Source organism: Muntiacus reevesi, chromosome 17 (genome assembly GCF_963930625.1).
Source record: "Muntiacus reevesi chromosome 17, mMunRee1.1, whole genome shotgun sequence".
NCBI lineage: Eukaryota > Metazoa > Chordata > Mammalia > Artiodactyla > Cervidae > Muntiacus > Muntiacus reevesi.
Window position 1 is genome coordinate 25,798,055 of NC_089265.1, and position 19,427 is coordinate 25,817,481.

The 19,427-nt window shown below is 39.4% G+C and overlaps 1 protein-coding gene across 1 annotated transcript in view; it reads right to left on the reverse strand.

Moving 5' to 3' along the window:
• Positions 1–18,557, reverse strand: part of CNTLN (centlein) — a 428,538-nt gene extending 409,981 nt beyond the window's left edge. The window contains exon 1 of the mRNA XM_065908220.1: positions 18,458–18,557. The gene's annotated coding sequence lies outside the window, so the exon portion shown is untranslated. The remainder of the gene's footprint in view (positions 1–18,457) is intronic.
• Positions 18,558–19,427: the final 870 nt, after the last annotated feature.

Below are 19,427 nucleotides of genomic sequence, written 5' to 3' on the forward strand. Positions count from 1 at the left end.
CTCTGTGCCTCCGAGTTCTCTTGACAGATTTAACTTACAAGTCTTGTGTATATTTGAAATGAGTATAACTCACTAAATGTATCCTTCCATCTAAAGTTCTTCTCAACCTAGAAACAGTATCTTCCTTATTTCAGTCTTTCAGCTAAAAAGTTTATTATGTTGTAGAAGCACTGCATCAGCTCAAAGTCAGGGCATTTTTGAGTTTCAAAAGTTTGGGATGGATTTTTAAACAGAAAATCCTTATTTCAAGAAGGGTAGAAACACGAAGTTCAAAGGTTGAGCTTTTAAAAACACTGTGACAACTAAATAAATTTTAGTTCTATAGACTTTCTTTCAAGATGGGAGACGCAACAAACATGTAAGCTGCGATTTGGTAGATTCCAGGATATTTACATGTATCTGCCCAAACTAATAATAGTGATTTAAAAGAAAGGAAGAAAGAGAAAGACAGATAGAAAGGAAAAAAATAATTTGTGGGGAAAGTGGGTTAGACAAGAAAAGAAACATCTGATAATAGACATAGTTCTTTATACCTCAACTACCGTATGGATGTGAGAGTTGGACTGTAAAGAAAGCTGAGTGCTGAAGAATTGATGCTTTTGAACTGTGGTGTTGGAGAAGACTCTTGAGAGTCCCTTGGACTGCAAGGAGATCCAACCAGTCCATCCTAAAGGAGATCAGTCCTGGGTGTTCATTGGAAGGACTGATGCTGAAGCTGAAACTCTAATATTTTGGCCACCTGATACAATGAGCTGACTCATTTGAAAAGACCCTGATGCTGGGAAAGATTGAGGGCAGGTGGAGAAGGGGATGACAGAGGATGAGATGGTTGGATGGCATCACCAACTCAGTGGACATGAGTTTGGGTAGACTCCAGGAGTTGTGATGGACAGGGAGGCCTGGTGTGATACAATCCATGGGGTCGCAAAGAGTCAGACACGAATGAGCGACTAAACTAAACTGAACTGAACCTTCCTGAAAATAGAACCTCAGAGAGAAAAGGAGCATTCAGAGGATGATCAACAGCCTCTCCAAAAGTGATGATTCCAAATATTTTCTTTCCATGTTCTTTCCCAATATTTCCAGGGCTTTTAGTTGGAGGAAAATGGTTTTGATACTGTTATCTTTTAACATTTCCTAGAAACACGCAAGGGCTTTCCTGGTGCCTCAGATGGTAAAGAATCTACCTGCAATACAGGAGACCTGGATTCAATTCCTAGGTTGGGAAGATCCCCTGGAGGAGGGCATGACAACCCAGTCCAGTATTCTTGCCTGGAGAATTCTCATGGACAGAGGAGTCTGGCAGGCTGCAGTGCATGGGGTCACAAAGAGTCGGACATGACTAAGTGACTAAGCACAGCACAATACAGCAGCAAAATATACAAATGTTGAAATTCTGTAGATTGCTATGTTCACATACGTAATTCTTACTTAACTGGTCACCCAGGAAAGAGGGCCACTTAGCACCCCGTCCCTCCCATTCTACACGTATATTCCAAGTCACTGACTCCATCCTTATTCTCCATTCCACATCCATCTACCCAGTGAAAGCCTTCCAGTCTTTTTAGTATTCATTTATAATTTCCAACTACTTCTTATTTGCCTTAAAAAATGTCCTTAGCAGTAAAGTGGGTACTAAGTATTTTTTCTACCCAGATTTCCTCATTTAGAGTCTCAAGATATTTACAACCACTTGTTAATATTATCTGACATTTTATTGCAAATTTTCCTTCCAATGAACGCTGAATAATCACAATAATGTTTATAACTTGAAAACACAGTGTGCCCCTGTTACTTCCTGTTTAGTAGATGGGCACACACTACATGGCATTCTTTGATGTAGTAAATTAGAAAAACAATAAATAATGGAATCAGAGAAAATATTGGGCCTATTTGTCTTTTCACTCTTCCTCCAGATACCCAAAAATCTCTGTGGAATAAGAAAATCGATACTCTTACACATTGCCCACTGAAATCTAGCAAAATCTTTGAGTGGAACTCAAAAATCCAAGTACAAAACTTGTCTTAAAGTATTTCATCCATATTATTAATTTTAAATACAGAAGACAGAAGAGTAGACACCATGTCATTTTTTTCCTAAATCAAAGACCTAAACATATAATTTTTCTTTCTCCCTCTGTGTATCCTCCTCAATTCTAAAGGTAATCAGCCCTGAATATTCATTGGAAGGACTAGTGCTGAAGCTGAAACTCCAATACTTTGGCCACTTGATGTGAAGAGGTGACTCACTGAAAAAGATCCTAATGCTGGGAAAGATTGAAGGCAGGAGAAGAAGGGGACAACAGACAATGAGATGGTCAGATGGCATCACCGACTCAATGGACATGACTTTAAGCAAGCTCCGGGAGTTGGTGATGGACAGGGAAGCCTGGCATGCTGCAGTCCATGGGGTCGCAAAGGGTAGGACACAACTGAGCAACTGAACTGAACTAATCCTTCTCAAAAAAAAAAAAGAAAGAAAAACACAAAAAATTCAGATTAGCAGTCCCCCATATATTCTGGAAAAGTATGTCACCTCAAATGGGAGATGAATAATTAAAATTACTAAGCTATACAGAGCCATATTACACATTGCAAGTATTATCAGAAAATCATCTACTGAGATAATACATGGATAGAATAGGTGTCTGTGTATGTGTGTACATGAGTGTTTGCTTAGATAGAACCACAAAAAAATATTTTAAAAAGAGGGTAATCACAACAATATACTGGAACTCCCTGAATTCTCAAATAGATCAACAAAAAACATAGACAATGCACAACCAATAAATCTATTGATCTGCAAAATTCATTGGAAGGAATTTTAAAGACTGGGCATTCTATAAAAGGAAAATGTGGGCAGTACCCATCTTAAGAGTCCACAGTATGATTGCTTTTTCCATGGTGAGAGAATTTTTACAAACATTAACTAACTAATCTTTATAACAATTCTGTAAGAGGCAAATATTATTAATGGTTTCATTTTACTAATGGAGAATTTGAGTCAAGGAGAGATTAAACAACATGCTGATGACTGTAATAAGACAAAGTTTTAGAAAGAGAATTAGGACACAGAAGATTCTGATTTTCAATTCTCATCAGAAATCACAGAAGCAAGATAAAATATAGGACAACAGACTTTTTTGACAAATAGCATGTCATGAACCTGAAGCTTCTAATGTGAGCAATTTTGATATTGCTAATAAAAAATGTCTATATTAAATAAATCACATAATTTATGGCATCTCTGTTGAAAATAAATCTTCCAGTTAAAAGATGTAATTTAAAAATCAGAAATTAACATATGCCTGACACAATAAATTCACAGCATACTATGTATGGAGGTAGCCCTGAATAGGCATAGCCCATTCAGTAAGCATAGTGTCCTTTCATAAACTCATGATATCTACAGTTCTCAAGGATAAGATCCTGTCAGGCCATGTCCAGACTTTTCATGTCAGGCCATATCCAGATAGATATCACAAGCAACCTCAAACTCCCAACTTAGTCTGCTCCCATAGGCTTTCTCTCATTTATTTCTACTCCTAAGCTGAATCAGTATGAACAGTATGAAAAGACAAAAAGATATTACACTGAAAGATGAATTCCCCAGGTCAATAGGTCCCCAATATTCTACTGGAGAAGAATGAAGATATAACTCCAGAAAGAATGAAGAGACAGAGCCAAAGCAAAACCAGCACCCAGTTGTGCATATGACTGGTGACGGAAGTTAAGTCCCATGCTGTAAAGAGCAATATTGCATAGGAACCTGGAATGTTAGGTCGATGAACCAAGGTAAATTAGAAGTGGTCAAACAGGAGATGGCAAGAGTGAACACTGACATTTTAGGAATCAGTGAACTAAAATGGACTGGAATGGGTGAATTTATTTTCAAATGACCATTAAATCTACTACTGTGGGCAAGAATCCCTTAGAAGAAATGGAGTGGCCATCATAGTCATCAAAAGAGTCCAAAATGCAGTATTTGAATGCAATCTCAAAAACGACACAATGATCTCTGTTCATTTCCAAGGCAAACCATTCAATATCACAGTAATCCAAGTCTATGCCCCAACCAGTAATGCTGAAGAAGCAGAAGTTGAATGGTTCTATGAAGACCTACAAGACCTTCTAGAACTAACATACCCAAAAGTTACCCTTTTTACCATAGGGGACTGGAATGCAAAAGTAGGAAGTCAAGAGATAACTGGAGTAACAGGCAACTTTGGCCTTGGAGTGAAGAATGAAGCAGGGCAAAGGCTAACAGAGTTTTGCCAAGAGAACACAGTGGTCATACCAAACACCCTCTTCCAACAACACAAGAGAAGACTATACACATGGACATCACCAGATGGTAAAAACCAAAATCAGATTGATTATATTCTCTGCAACCATAGATGGAAAAGCTCTATACCATCAGTAAAAAAAAGACTGGGAGCTGACTGTGGCTCAATCATGAACTCCTTATTGCAAATTCAGACTTAAATTGAAAAAAGTAGGGAAAAACCACTAGACCAGTCAGGTATGACCTAAATCAAATCCCTTATGATTATACAGTGGAAGTGACAAATAGATTCAAGGGATTCGACTCAGTGCCTGAAGAACTATGAATGGAGGTTCATGACATTGTACAGGAGACAGGGAGCAAGACCATCCCCAAGAAAAATAAATGCAAAAAGGCAAAATGGTTCTCTGAGGAGGCCTTACAAATAGCTGAGAAAAGAAGAGAAACAAAAGGCAAAGGAGAAAAGGAAAGATATACCCATTTGAATTCAGAGTTCCAAAGAATAGCACAGAGAGATAAGAAAACCTTCCTCAGTGATCAATGCAAAGAAATAGAGGAAACAATAGAATGGGAAAGACTACAGATCTCTTCAAGAAAATTAGAGATACCAAGGGAACATTTCTTGCAAAGATGGACTCAATAAAGGACAGAAATAGTATGGACCTAACAGAAACAGAAGATATCAAGAAGAGGTGACAAGAATACACAGAACTATGCAAAAAAAATCTTTATGACCCAGATAACCACGATGGTGTAATCACTCACCTAGAGCCAGACATCCTGGAATGTGAAGTCAAGTGGGCCTTAGGAAGCATCACTATGAACAAAGCTAGGGGAGGTGATGGAATTCCAGTTGAGTTATTTCAAATCCTAAAAGATGATGCTGTGAAAGTGTTGCAGTCAGTATGCAAGCAAATTTGGAAAACTCAGCAGTGGCCACAGGACTGGAAAAGGTCAGTTTTCATTCCAATCCTAAAGAAGGGCAGTGCCAAAAAATGTTAAAACTACCACACAATTGCACTCATCTCACACACTAGCAAAGTAATGCTCAAAATTCTCCAAGACAGGTTTCAATAGTACATGAGCGACAAACTTCCAGATGTTCAAGCTGGATTTAGAAAAGGCAAAGGAACCAGAGATCAAATGGCCAACATCCTTTGGATCATATAAAAAGCAAGAGAGTTCCAGAAAAACATCTATTTCTGCTTTATTGACTATGTCAAAGCTTTTGACTGTGTAGATCACAACAAACTGTGAAAAATTCTTCAAGAGATGAAAATACCAGACCACCTTACCTGCCTCCTGAGAAATCTGTATTCAAGTCAAGAAGCAACAGTTAGAACCAGACATGGAGCAACAGACTGGCTCCAAATTGGGAAAGGAGTATGTGAAGGCTGTATATTGTCACTCTGCTTATTTAACTTATATGCAGTGGACATCATGCGAAATGTCAAGCTGGATGAAACACAAGCTGGAATCAAGATTGTAGGGAGAAATATCAATAACCTCAGATATGCAGATGACACCACCCTTATGGCAGAAAGCAAAGGAGAACTAAAGAGCCTCATGATGAAAGTGAAAGAGGAGAGTGAAAATGCTGGCTTAAAACTCAACATCCAGAAAACCAAGATAATGGCATCCAGTCCCACCACTTCATGGCAAGTGAATGGGGAAACAATGGAAACAGTGACAGACTTTATTTTTTGGGCTCCAAAATCACTGCAGATGGTGACTGTAGCCATGAAACTAAAAGACGCTTGCTCCTTGGAAGAAAAGCTCTGACCGACCTACACAGCATATTAAAAAGCAGAGACATTGCTGACAAAGGTCTGTCTAGTCAAAACTATGATTTTTCCAGTAGTCATGTATGGATATTAGATTTGAACTTTAGAAAGCTGAGCACCAAAGAATTGATGCTTTTGAACTGTAATGTTGGAGAAGACTCTTGAGAGTCCCTTGGACTGCAAGGAGATCAAGCCAGTCAATCCTAAAGGAAATCAGTCCTGAATATTCATTGGAAGGACTGATGCTGAAGCTGAAACTCCAATACTTTGGCCACTATGAGAAGAACTGACTCACTGGAAAAGACCCTGATACTGGAAAAGATTGAAGGCAGGAAAAAAAGGTGATGACAGAGAATGAGATGGTTGGATGGCACCACCAACTCAATGGACATGAGTTTGAGCAAGCTCTGGGAGTTGGTGATGAACGGGAAGCCAGGTGTGCTGCAGTCCATGGGTCACAAAGAGTCGGACATGACTGAGCGACTGAACTGAACTGAAGCTGAGTCAGCTAGACTAAGCTGAGCAAAGAAGGAAATGAAACAAAATGGGGGAAAAATAAACAGAGAGAAAGAAAAATCTGAGATGATTTTGGCTGGATAATATTTTGAAACATTATTCTATGCATCTGTATTGGTATTGTTTTGTTAGAAAAACTGAATCAGTAGGAATACACACATACACAGAGAGAAGGAGAAAGACGTCATTAAGTGGAATTGGTACATAACAGACAGAGGCCGAGAAGCCCCACAATCTACAGTTGGCAAGTTGGAGACCCAGGAGAGTGGATGGTATCATTCCAGTGTGATTCTCAAGGTTTGAAGACCAGGATATCCAGTGGTGTAAGCTCCAGTTTAAGTTCAAGCACAAGGCAGGAGAAGACCAACATCTCAGCTTAAAGGTGGTCAGGCAGAGAGGGTGAATTATCCCTTCCTATTCCTTTCCGTACCAAACAGGCCTCCAATTGATTGGATGAGGCCCACACACATTGGGGAGAGCTATGCTTTACTCAATCTACTGATGCAAATGCTAATTTCACCCAGAAACACTCTCACAAAGACATCCAGAATAATATTTAACCAAATATCAGGGCACCCCATGATGAATTTAAGCTGACACATAAAATTAACAATCACAGCATCTCTCTCCAAATTTCCCTCCCTCCCCTGTCCTTCATCCCAGACAGCATCAGGCACCAAACAAAAACAGAGCTAATGATCAGCTGTTTGGATTTATGGATTTATTTTTCAAATATAACTAATAATACATAAGATTTACTATGTGCAGGTATTGTTCTAAGTGCTTTATGAATATTAACTCCTTAATCCCCAAAACAAGTCCACAAGCAAGGCATTATTATCATCATTCCTATTTTTAAAGATGAGAACATGGAGGAAGAGAGAGTCCCAGGGCACTAAAACTAGTGAGTGGTGCAGCCAGTATTCAGTCCCAACAAGCCTGGTTGAAGAGTCTGTCCTCCTAATCTCTACATTGTGACACCTTGAAACTCACAGCAGTTAGCAGTTGGACAGAAATTTTTTAGAGGACAAAAAGTCACAATCCTGACTTTGAGCATGAAGTTAATGCTTTAAGCAACAGATTTACAGAAAATAATGTTGTGATGATCCAAGTATGAAGTTTGTCACACCCACCAAAAATGTCAAATTCCCCAAGTAGGGTGGGGGTGAAAGCAACGGGAGACTTGTGCATTGATTCCTAAGTGGAACCTGAGGAGGCAGTAAGCCTCTCACTGCTTCCCTCCCACCTCTTCCACAAGAGCAGAGAAAGTAAAAGTGGGAGCTTATACCCATGTCAAAGTGGCATGGGGCCCCAGAGCTGCACAGGAGGGCATCCCAACATGTCCTGGGTTTCCTTGTCCTCTCATCCAAAGAGAGGTGCAAAAGATAGGCTCAGGGGCCTCAAGCAGCCTCATGTCAGGAGTGTAGACTAAACGTTTTGAGTCCAGAGGAGATCAAGACCACCTTGAGGATGTCTGCAGGGATGGACACCTGTGCCTGGACACCACAGTGTGTACTAAGTCACTTCAGTCGTGTCCAACTCTTTTTGACCCTATGGACTGTAGCCTGACAGGCTCCTCTGTCCATGGGTTCTCCAGGCAAGAATACTGGAGTGGGTTGCCATGCCCTCCTCCAGGGGATCTTCCTGACCCAGTGACTTGAACCTGTGTCTCATGTCTCCTGTATGGGCAAGTCTGTTCTTTACTACTAGTGCCACCTAGGAAGGCCTGGACAGCACTAAATGCCACCATTTCTGAAGACCAGTGGTCCTCTCCTACCTCATGGACATCATGACTTAAAGGCTTCAAACTGAGAGGGAACTTAAGGAGAAAAGGGTGGGAAAAAATCCTGAACTGGTTGAATGAGTGATTAAAGTTAACCTGAGTTGAGGAAGGTTGAAATTTAAGTTCAGTTAGAGAAAATAAAGTTGTTTTTTTTTTTTTTTTTTTGCACAGCTGATTTTGCAGTCTGAGACTTGTACCTCCTTGGTCATAAAGAAATAAAACTTGTTTACCTTTGCAACCAGTACGCTCTCTCTGAAGGCCAAAGGAAAATCTCCAAAATTGTTTTGAGAAATAACATCATCATTGGACTAAGTATATGACTTCCCAAAGGATTACTTTATAGTGCAATGCTCCTTTCTATAAGTACTTGTTTGGCCCTTTTACTTAAAAATGTTAGTTTCATTAGCTCAAACCAGTCTTCATACTACAAACCTGGTCCTTAAAATGACTGAAAGAAGTTTAGTAATGGTTTTGTCCACTGATTCAAATAAAGTTGTCAGATATACGGCTAAGATGGAAAAGATTTGAGATTTGTGAAATCAGGATCTAATTCAGCTTTGAGTTTGGCTACCACTCAAGCCAAAGCTTTGAAGCTTTTGGACATAGTGAAAGAACATTGCAACAAGGATCAAAGGATGAAAAATTCAGTGCAAATAAGGGTTGGTTCATAGTTTTTTTTTTCTTGTTTTGTTTTGGCCATGCCACTAGACATGCAGAATCTGTTCCCCAACCAGGGATTGAACCTGCACACCCTACATTAGAAGAGCAGAATCTTTTTTTTTCTTTTTTTTCCAAATTATTTTTTTATTAGTTGGAGGCTAATTACTTTACAATATTGGAGTGGTTTTTGCCATACATTGACATGAATCAGCCATGGATTTACATGTATTCCCCATCACAATCCCCCCTCCCACCTCCCTCTCCACCCGATCCCTCTGGTTCTTCCCGGTGCACCAGGCCCGAGAACTTGTCTCATGCATCCAACCTGGGCTGGTGATCTGTTTCACCCTAGATAATATACATGTTTCGATGCTGTTCTCTCGAAACATTCCACCCTTGCCTTCTCCCACAGAGTCCAAAAGTCTGTTCTGTATATCTGTGTCTCTTTTTCTGTTTTGCATATAGGGTTATCATTACCATCTTTCTAAATTCCATATATATGAGTTAGTATACTGTATTGGTCTTTATCTTTCTGGCTTACTTCACTCTGTATAATGGGCTCCAGTTTCATCCACCTCATTAGAACTGATTCAAATGAATTAGAAGAGCAGAATCTTAACCACTGGACCGACAGGGAAGTCCCAGTTCATGCATTTTTAAGGTAGTGATGCCTTACATAATATCAGGGTGCAAGATGAAGCTAGGATCGCTGAGGTATAAGTTCTGGAAAGCAGAAAGATTTTCTGTCCAGAAGGGAGTAAAAGAACTTTTTGGCCCAATTGCTGTGCAAGCTGCCACATCATTTGTGAGAGAAACTGGAGAGAAATAAAACTGACATTGCTGAATTGATTTCCGTAACATTCATCAAATGATCCTGGTCTCTCAAAAAGATTCTCAAAGTTGTTTGTGATAATTTTCATGAAGAGCTGTTTTTTTTTTTTCCAAACTCCGTATGATTATGTATTTTCTTAGGCGAACCACAATTAAGAAGCTTTACCTGAAGTTGTTTCTATAAAAAGCTGGGCTTCAGGTTCTCAACCAATAAAACACACTGCTGTGCTATTGTTATAATAGGAAACAAATCAGATTTGTTTGGTTTGATCATTTTTCCTTAAAGGAACATCCAGCAGAAACACAACCCATTGTAAGCATAAGGAATATCTCTAGAGTGGGTACACTGAAACACAACTAAAGCATCAGTCTTTTAGAAATATATTGTCAGGAAAACAGACACGGCAAATTAGTCACTGAAACAGATGCTGTAAACCAAATATTATAATTGTCAACGTTTAAAATTCTGCCAATTTAATGGATTTGCCTTTGAATAATTTAGGGTACTCAAGATGATTTTCAACAGACTTATTAAAGTAAAGTATTCGAGGACTTCATCTTTAAAACTGTCCCTATTCTACCTTTCCTAAGCAATCTATATGAGTTACAGAAGGTCTGTCAGCCTTCAATTTGGCTTTATTAGCATTTATTGCTTTAAATCAGACATTTCACATTATTTATATAAGGCTTTTTTATTCAATATTGAAAATGATAGAACATATACATTGAATAACAGATAGGGACATAATTTATCCTACTATGAAGCATGCCTTATAACACTTAAGTGGTCTATTAAACCTGTCTGATCTTATATTGGATAAATTCTATCCTTGACATCAAGACATGTGTTTGAAACATTTATCATGTTTAGGATTCTTCTAAGTTACATAAACTATTGCATCTGGGAATTGCTAAGAGTTCTATCCTGAAGTTAAAATATACCAAGTATCCAAATATTTCTCTTAAATATGAGTTAGACCTAAACTACCACATAGAATTATTTTAGTGGTTTCAATTCCATCCCTGGTGGACAGTAGTACATGGTAAGAAAAACCACCTCACATAATTTGGCACTGTTTAGAACCAGCAGCCTCTGATCAGGAGGAGTTTGTAATGAGCCCAGGGGGACGGAATGACCTCTTATTAGAAGGAGCACTGTCTCGCTCTGGCAAGGCTGAGGTTGGAAACTCTGGGAGGATCAAGCTGCAGCTGTCGGCTCCCTTTTTGACTTGGGGAAGGTAGAGGTCTTTTTGGGACCGAGCTACCCACTTACTTCACAAGTGGGGAGCTGGTTATTAAAAGAGAATGAAATGAAAGAGCCTTTTGTCAGTATAATGTAATGAAGTTCGTCATTTAGGGGAAAGTAAATGCCAACTTTCATTTCTATTTAGATAATGTAGGGACTAGAACTAGAGAAGAGGGAGATAAAATGTGGTAGCCAAGGAATGAGCTTGAACTCGGTTTAGTTAGAACATTGATAAACACATGACTAGCTTATCATTTATACTCTACTTTCTCCAACAGAGGTTTTGAACTTATTTAGGATAAACACACACATGCTTCATTTTAATAAAACAAAGAGCTAGGTGATTGCTATAGGGGAGTGAAAACGTTTTGCCTCAGTTTATTAACCAGAAACAGATTTTCTATTGGGAAAAGGATATTAAAGCAAAAAGATCAGAGGATCAGTCAGCTTTGGGATCAGCCACACTTGGGTTGGAACCCCAGCCTTTGCACAAGAAACCCTCTGCATATCAGAATTCTCTTTTGTAACACAGCACCAGTAATCCCCTCTGAGCGGCACAGTGAGATAAGATGAGCGAACATACCTGACACTGCACGATGCCCAACACACAGATAATAACTGAAATACTAGATCTTTTTCCTACACGAGGGCTAAAATTCAGTGAATTCAGACAGAAAGACTACTGCATCTTTATCTTCACTAACCTCTAACTGCAAAGTAGCATTTCTTAAATAATGCATGTGAACAATATCAGCATATCCAGCACCTGTGATGTTGACACTAATAGAAATCACAGCTATTTTCATAACGTGGTACAGCTACTACAGATAATCCAAAAATATTGTTTGCATTCATCACTATTTTAAAATAATAGTAGTTACCAGACCTGCTGCAAGATTGTGTTATCTAAGGCATTAATGAAGAAGCATATGAATTACTACCTCACAAAATTGTTTTAAATATTTTGACAGTTATATTTCAGTAATTGATTTCCTTTCTGATGGCACATGTTTCATTTTCTTTTATTCTTTAAAAAAAAAAAAACATGTTTTAGATGAGAATTTAGAGCCTTGTTTTGAGAAGAGGTCCTGAAACTTCACCCAACATCAAAATGGGTTTTTCTACCCTCTGCTAATGGTGTTACTGTCAGCCACCAGGAAATGCACAAAGTTTCAGTTGACTGGGGATGTGAGTTGATGTGATCATTACTCAGGTGGATCTAAGTTGGGACTGTTTTCTTCAAAAATGATCAGTTTGGACTTGCAGTTGATTTTAGCTGATACTTAGCTGTTACCCATTTGATGAGATGTTTCCTTGAAATGCAAAATGAAAATCAAACCTTGTGTTTCATCTTTTCTTGATCTCCTAAGCAAACTGAAAAACAAGGAGCTATATCCATGTCTGTCGGGGTCATTTTCATATGCACATGTCCCAGGGATCTTGGAAAGTCATTAGGATTTTATAAACCAAGTTTTGGCTTTATTTGTGACAAAGGAACTGTGAAATAAGATAAGAATCAGTGGCTTGTAAAACTTCTTGCCCAGTTGTTAAACACAAAAATGGATTCAACCATCAGTTGGTTTACATTTCCTTACATTTTTTCTAGTTTTTAAACATGCCAAAATATGGCTATGTGCAATAGCTGGAAAATTATACTGCAACTAAAATTATATTTCTTGACTTCCTATGGAATGTTTTAGCTCTGAGCACTCAGGAATAGTCTAACCAGTGATACTTTTTAAAAGTCTATGCCAATAATCCAACCAGAAATGTCACTGGTTTTTATTATAGGACAAAATATATTTTACAATGCTCCTTTCTCTAGTATATATTTGTCATATTTCTTATTCTAACATGTGGGTAAATTGTATGAAAAATAAAAATGAAATGAAAAAATATCAGCATTATAATTTATGATGATATATGTAAGCCTGAATATATTTTCTTAGTTTAGTACCTTTAAAGACAGATTTCTCTCCCTTTATCACATGGATAGATTTACAAGTGAATCAGCATCATATTTGTTAATGTTCTTCTTGTAACAGCATTTATTTTGAAGGATGAGGATAGAATTTGACTAATGCTGAAATACTAATGCTGAAATACTAATGAAATACTAATGCTGAGTACAAACTGGTTTTAAATGGTGCCAGTATTTCATAGTGTTGCTGAGATAAAGGTGTCTTTGACTCTGCACATTTGTACGTACTTTGCAAAAATAGTTTTGAGGCAGGTAGATTTTTTTTTAATCCAAAAGGACTTCTCTCATCTCCTTTTTTAAATTGTTCCCTTCAGTCCTTGCTCTGAGTTGTAGGAAAGTAGATTCCCACAAAATGCACTTCCTACTCCAGCTTTTCATAACCTTTATTTTTGCCACAACTTGGTCTACTCTATACACTGAGGTAGAGAAAGACCTTATTGAATACTTCATGTTAACAGAAGGCACTTTATGTTCAAGGTAATATTCTGATAAACTAGATGAAGTCCTCTGTTTCTGGAATTTCCTAATAGAGTTTGGGCAAAACTTTCCTTGCTGTCTAAGTCATCTATTCTGACTACTAGAGACTACAGGTCCTAGAGGCTTAACTTCTGCAATAATTTGATCCCTTGCTTGCTGATAGAAATTATTATCATGTGGAGTTGAATATCTCCTATGCTCTGTGTTCATTCATTGATTCATTCATTCACAAAACATCAAATAAGTATTTATTGCAGATGGATGAACAAGTCAACCGACTGCAGTTCCACCCTTTGGAAAGATAGTGTCCCTTCACTCTTTCAAGAACAATGCTGAATGAGGCTGTCATGCCAGCACTAACTCATTTTTGGGTTGTTTCCACCTGCTGAACCAGCTCATCTGTGAGCCAAATTCACATTTTCTCCTTCCTCCTTCAGATGTATAGGATACACACTTACTCCCTTCCCATGTAGCCATAAGGGCTGTGAAAGGTGCTGGTGTGACTATGGTGGGTGAAAAGGGGATCTGAGCTCCCTGCCCACACAGTTTAGCCTGTCCACACCATTTCCAGCTTGAGACAGACTATCACTGTTGGTGGGTCAGGCTGACTTTGTGACTTGGCGGTCCTGGAAGAATATAGCCAATTCTAGGCAGCTAGGTTCAGAGTCAGTTGATGTCCCATTATCAGGTGTTTACATCGCCACCAGGACACAGTAATATGCCAGGGACAGTTAATCAAAAGGCATATAATTCTCTGCTGTGGAAGGCATTCCAGTGTTCCAAAGTCCCAGGGGTCTACATTGCAATTCTCACACTGGGGCTTGTCGTCACTGAACATTTAGTTTTATACGGGTCCCCCTTTCACCAGCTCATTTTTAATGGCCTTGGTAAGTGGTGTGTCCTCTGGGCCCTCTTGTTGAACATAATCTCCCAGTAAGTCTTTTGACCTGACATAATATATCCATTCTAGCATGACAACTTTCCCCAGACTCTATTCCTTCTTATATCTTGTGCTGGGAAGACTCAGGCATTTCAGTTTCACTTAGCACTCACCATCACTTTAACTACACTCCCAAGTGTGCCAGCAGCAAATTGTCCTATCCTCTGTGGTCCTTTGCAGCAGGTTAGATCCAGTGTCCTAAAGAATTCTTGCTTATCCAGTCATATATTCTGGCTCCTTTGGTCTAATGTCTTCAAAATACAATCCCAGGGATGCTTCCCTAGTCATTGCTGAAACATACTAGCTAGTTCTCACCACTTCTTCAGCGTATCATCTCCTTTGTCCTTTATAAGACTATCATACCCTCAGTGGATTATGCTGGAATTTAATTCCAGTTTTTGATCTGATAATAAAAAGAGGAGGTGGAAGCAACTCCTCACGGGAATGAAAACCTGTGCCCTTTCAGAACAACGTTTTGTGTCTTCTAACACCATGAAAATACTAGCTCTGACTAGAGAAGCATGGACAACTCTGCAGTCTCTAAAGGTACCAGGAGGTCTGCAGAGCCAGCATTCTCAGGAGTACTCATCCAGATGTCCACAGCTGATGCTTATGAGCCCAATTTTCTGATCAGGGCCCTGACTTTAGCATAAAATACCTGCCTTGGCTTAGCAATCATTCACCAAACATCTCTCAGAAACTCTGGGACTGTATCAGATCCCACATCTGCCACTCAGTCAAGTCAGCTTTGCCTCTGAAGGAGATAAGAGCCTCTCTGAAAGCTACTCAAGAGGCCTTCTGACTCTTATACATGGCCTTGAACTTAGATAACAGCCCTCATCCACTCATTAGCCCTCTGCAGGGTGTCAAAACAATTTAGCAGCATGGAGTCAACTCCACTGCCCTTGGAGGCCTTGCCCTTTCTTCTTCCCGTTTTGCACCCTCATTGATGAGCACCATTACCAGGACATTTTCTCAGCTCCCACCACTAGGGAAATATGGAACAGCTGGGCCACCACCTTGCCTTAGGGATTATTTGTATCCCATATGCCACTCTGGACGGTGTTTTTTGGCCTGTGAACAGTCACCAGTCCCCATCCTGCTGCCTGTTTTCTCAGATGACTCAGGATACCACTTGTTAGTTCAAATTCTCTGAAAAGCAGACCGAAAGGATTAGCTGTGTAAGAGATGCTTGTGTAAGATTAAGGGGAGGAAGCTAAGGAGGAGCAGAAAGAGCCACAAACCTCAGTTAAGATCTAAGAGAGTTTCAGTCAAGTTGATTTCCTCTAGTTTTCTTTTTTTCCCAGCTTAATGTGAATATAACTGACATATAACATTGTGTAAATTTAAGGTGTACCATGTGATGATTCAGTATATGTATATATATTGGGAAGCATTTCCCACAGTTAGGTTGGTTAACACATACTTCACCCCACATAATTACCATTTCTTTATTGTTGTTTTTGCTACAGGGAGAACATTAAAGCTCTACTCTCGTGGTATCTTTCAAGTATTCAATGCAGTATTGTTAACTATAGTCACCACGTTGTTCACTATATCCCAGAACTTACTCATAATTACATATTTATACCATTTGACCTACATCTACCCAGTTCTCCCACCCTTCAGCCCCTTGCAACTACCATTTGACTCTGTCTATGGATTCAAAGGGGCTTCCCTGGTAGCTCAGCTGGTAAAGAATCTGCCTGTAATGCAGGAGACCCCAGGTCAATTCCTGGGTCGAGAAGATTCCCATGGAGAAGGGATAGGCTACCCACTCCAGCACTCTTGGGCTTCTCTGGTGGCACAGATGGTAAAGAATCCACCTACAATGTGCGAGACCTGGGTTTGATCCCTGGGTTAGGATGATCCCCTGGCAGAGGGCATGGCAACCCACTCCAGTATTCTTGTCTGGAGAATCTCCATGGACAGTGGAGCCTGGCAGGTTACCGTCTATGGGGTCACGAAGAGTCAGACATGACTGAGCAACTAACCACAGCACAGGAGTTCAAAGAGCAAGCCATTGTATATGTTGCAGGAATAGGCTTGCATTCATACTCCAGTGTGCTCATCCATTGGTTGGCAGCAGTCCTTGGGAAGTGTAGTTTTGGTGTTAATGTGGAGATGGATCCAAATGAGAAGCAATCAGTCACAATATGCTCCCCATTCAGGAGCTCTGCATGAAAGCACACACTGTTTCACTCACTGTTTTCTTTCTAGCTCCTAGCACAGTGCCTAGCACATTCTTATTCTCAAATATTTTTCTAATGACTGTTGGAGACATGTGCTATTCCAAAACACACCTTTGTAACTTTGCTAAAAAAGCAAGGAGAAAGATAGACCCCTACCCCAAACAAGGGGGTTTGCCATCAACATCACAGTGAACCTTGGGCCTAGCTACCTGAACAAGGTGCACACACACCCACAAGCCACCTCAGAGCCAATGTGAGGGTGGGGCTTGCCTCTAGGACCTCCAGTCTGGAATCTTCACAGGCTTCCTCTTGAGCATCATCTCCTTCTCCCTTGGTACACCCTTCCTTCATTCTCAATGAAACAGCTTCATTCTGCTTCAAAGAAATGACTTGAAGTTCAGTCACACCAAGTGGCAAATGATTTATAGCTAGACAGAAGTGAAAAATGGAACAAAATCTCTACAGTAGAATTTTGATATGGTGGGGCCGGGGAGGCAGAAGCAGACATGTACTTGGAGAGACAGCAAAATCCTGATATACCCGATTACTCTCTCTTTTACCTTGATGAGGCACTGCATTCCCAGAGTAGGCCATTAACTTGGCAGTCTAATCACAATTTCTGGTCTAAGACACAGACTTTCAAAATAGGAAAGGGATCCCGTGAAATACAATAAGAAGAGACGCACATTTTTTTAAATGTTTATGGACATGAAGCAAGACCAAGAGCTATAGGATAGCATGCTGAATCTGCTGACCAATTTCAATCTTAAACAGATTCCTTACCTGGACTGCTATCATCTCTGACCAGTCCCTAGCAGCAATAAGCCCATAGTGCACATCATGTACTGCAGGGTTTATAATGGAAATGCATGTTGAGACAAAAATGTTATTTACACTTCTATCATTGCACAGAACATATTGTAATCATTTATGGCTTTATTCCTCTCAAAATCAGGAACTAAGACTAGATGCCAACTTACTCTTACTCTGGCCCCAGGGACTAGGCAAGTGCCTGGCATAAAAGTAGTGCTTAGCAAATATTTGTTGAATGAGTGAATAATTGAATGAAAGATTATTAGAGAGCTATAGCTCAGGCCAGGTTCTCACAAATACAGTTGTCCAATGTGTTACAACTGTGTAAAGAGTTTATTCAGATTTCTCCCTGACCCTGTCAAGCTATATAATCTATTACCACCTCTTCTCTTCATTTTCTACTTGGTAGGACTGGCTTTGGTGTGAGGTAACACATATATAATAAAAACTCTAATTACCAGTTAGACTCATCTGCTTATTATGATACTAGTCTTTTATTAAAACTAGATTTCACTCCACCATGCTCATGGCTATAAAATAGAGCTCTTTTACTTTCTACCAATTCTATTGGCACTCCTTTTTAATTCAAATACTGCTCTGGGATCAACAATGCAATAAGACATAATTATGTTTTAAGATCCATGAATTGCTTGTGAAAATGCAGGTATTTTCTCTCTAGGTAGTTTGCTCCAGGAAATACACAGAGAAGTATATTTTTATCTTGATGTATGGGGATTTACATTGGAATATACCCCTTAGAGTTGGAAGCAGTATTTTGTAGAAATGCCGGAACAAATACCACCCATCACCACTTTATTATGTTCACAATGTACTCCATTATCATCAGTATGTGAGTATAAATCCTCATAAGAAACCTCCCAGTATTAAAAACCATAATTATAACATGTATTTATTCCAAACATATGTACCACCGTTTCAAACTACTCACCAGCTGAATATATTTTGCAGCTTTCAAAATTTGACTGGTGTGAAGATGGCTTTTATAAATGTGATTTATGACAATTTAGGTGCCGAAAACCATCGTAATTACAAGTACTGTAAATGTTTTCTCTCTGCTTAAGTAGCCTCGCTGAGGAGGACAGCGTTCATTTCCTGTGGGTTGGGCCTTTTGGCTCCAGCCTTCCCGCAGCCAACAGGCTGCTCTGTTCCCAGCCATGTTTCACCAGTAAAAGATTAACAAAAACTTTTCAGCGCTCGGTTCTCTTTTCCCTCTGGAGCTATCCATTTTCCCATCTCCAAAGAGGGCAGCCTCTCCTAACATATGTTGGAAATTGTTGTTCAACTTCGTAGAATATACAAACACAAGACTTTTCTCCGTTCACGGTGCCAGAGCAGACGTTTCAATGGAATATTTCATTATAATGCAGAGCCTGTGTGCCAGAAATGAGGCTTTTCCAGTGAAATTCATGATCTTTTTTTTTTTTTTTTTACCATGTGGTATCTGGGGTTTCTATAAAGCACAAGAGGCTTGACTTTTGGTGTAAAAAGTTTAAACTTTTAACCTACCTGGATTTGAACAGGATAATAAATTGTCAAGTAATGACTCTTTGCCAAATGTTAATAATCTTCATGAAAAGTAAAACCAGAGAGTTGTGGAAAGGCTATGTATGATACACCTTCCATCTCGTTAGTTCAATGCTATGCTTTTTTGGAGGGCACCGATGGAGTCAAGCCACAGAGGCCAAGTGACTCACCCAAGGTTACAAAGGGAGTCTGTAACAAGATCAATCAGAAAATCCAGGATTCCTAACTCCCAGTTCAATGTTGTCATTTAAAAAGCCTCCAAACACAGCTCTTGTAAATTACACTGTCATCAGCACTTTGCTTATTACTCTTTGTTTTCAGTAGTTATAAAATCGGTAGTTTAAAAATGGCTTTGAGACAAAATTTAGCCAACA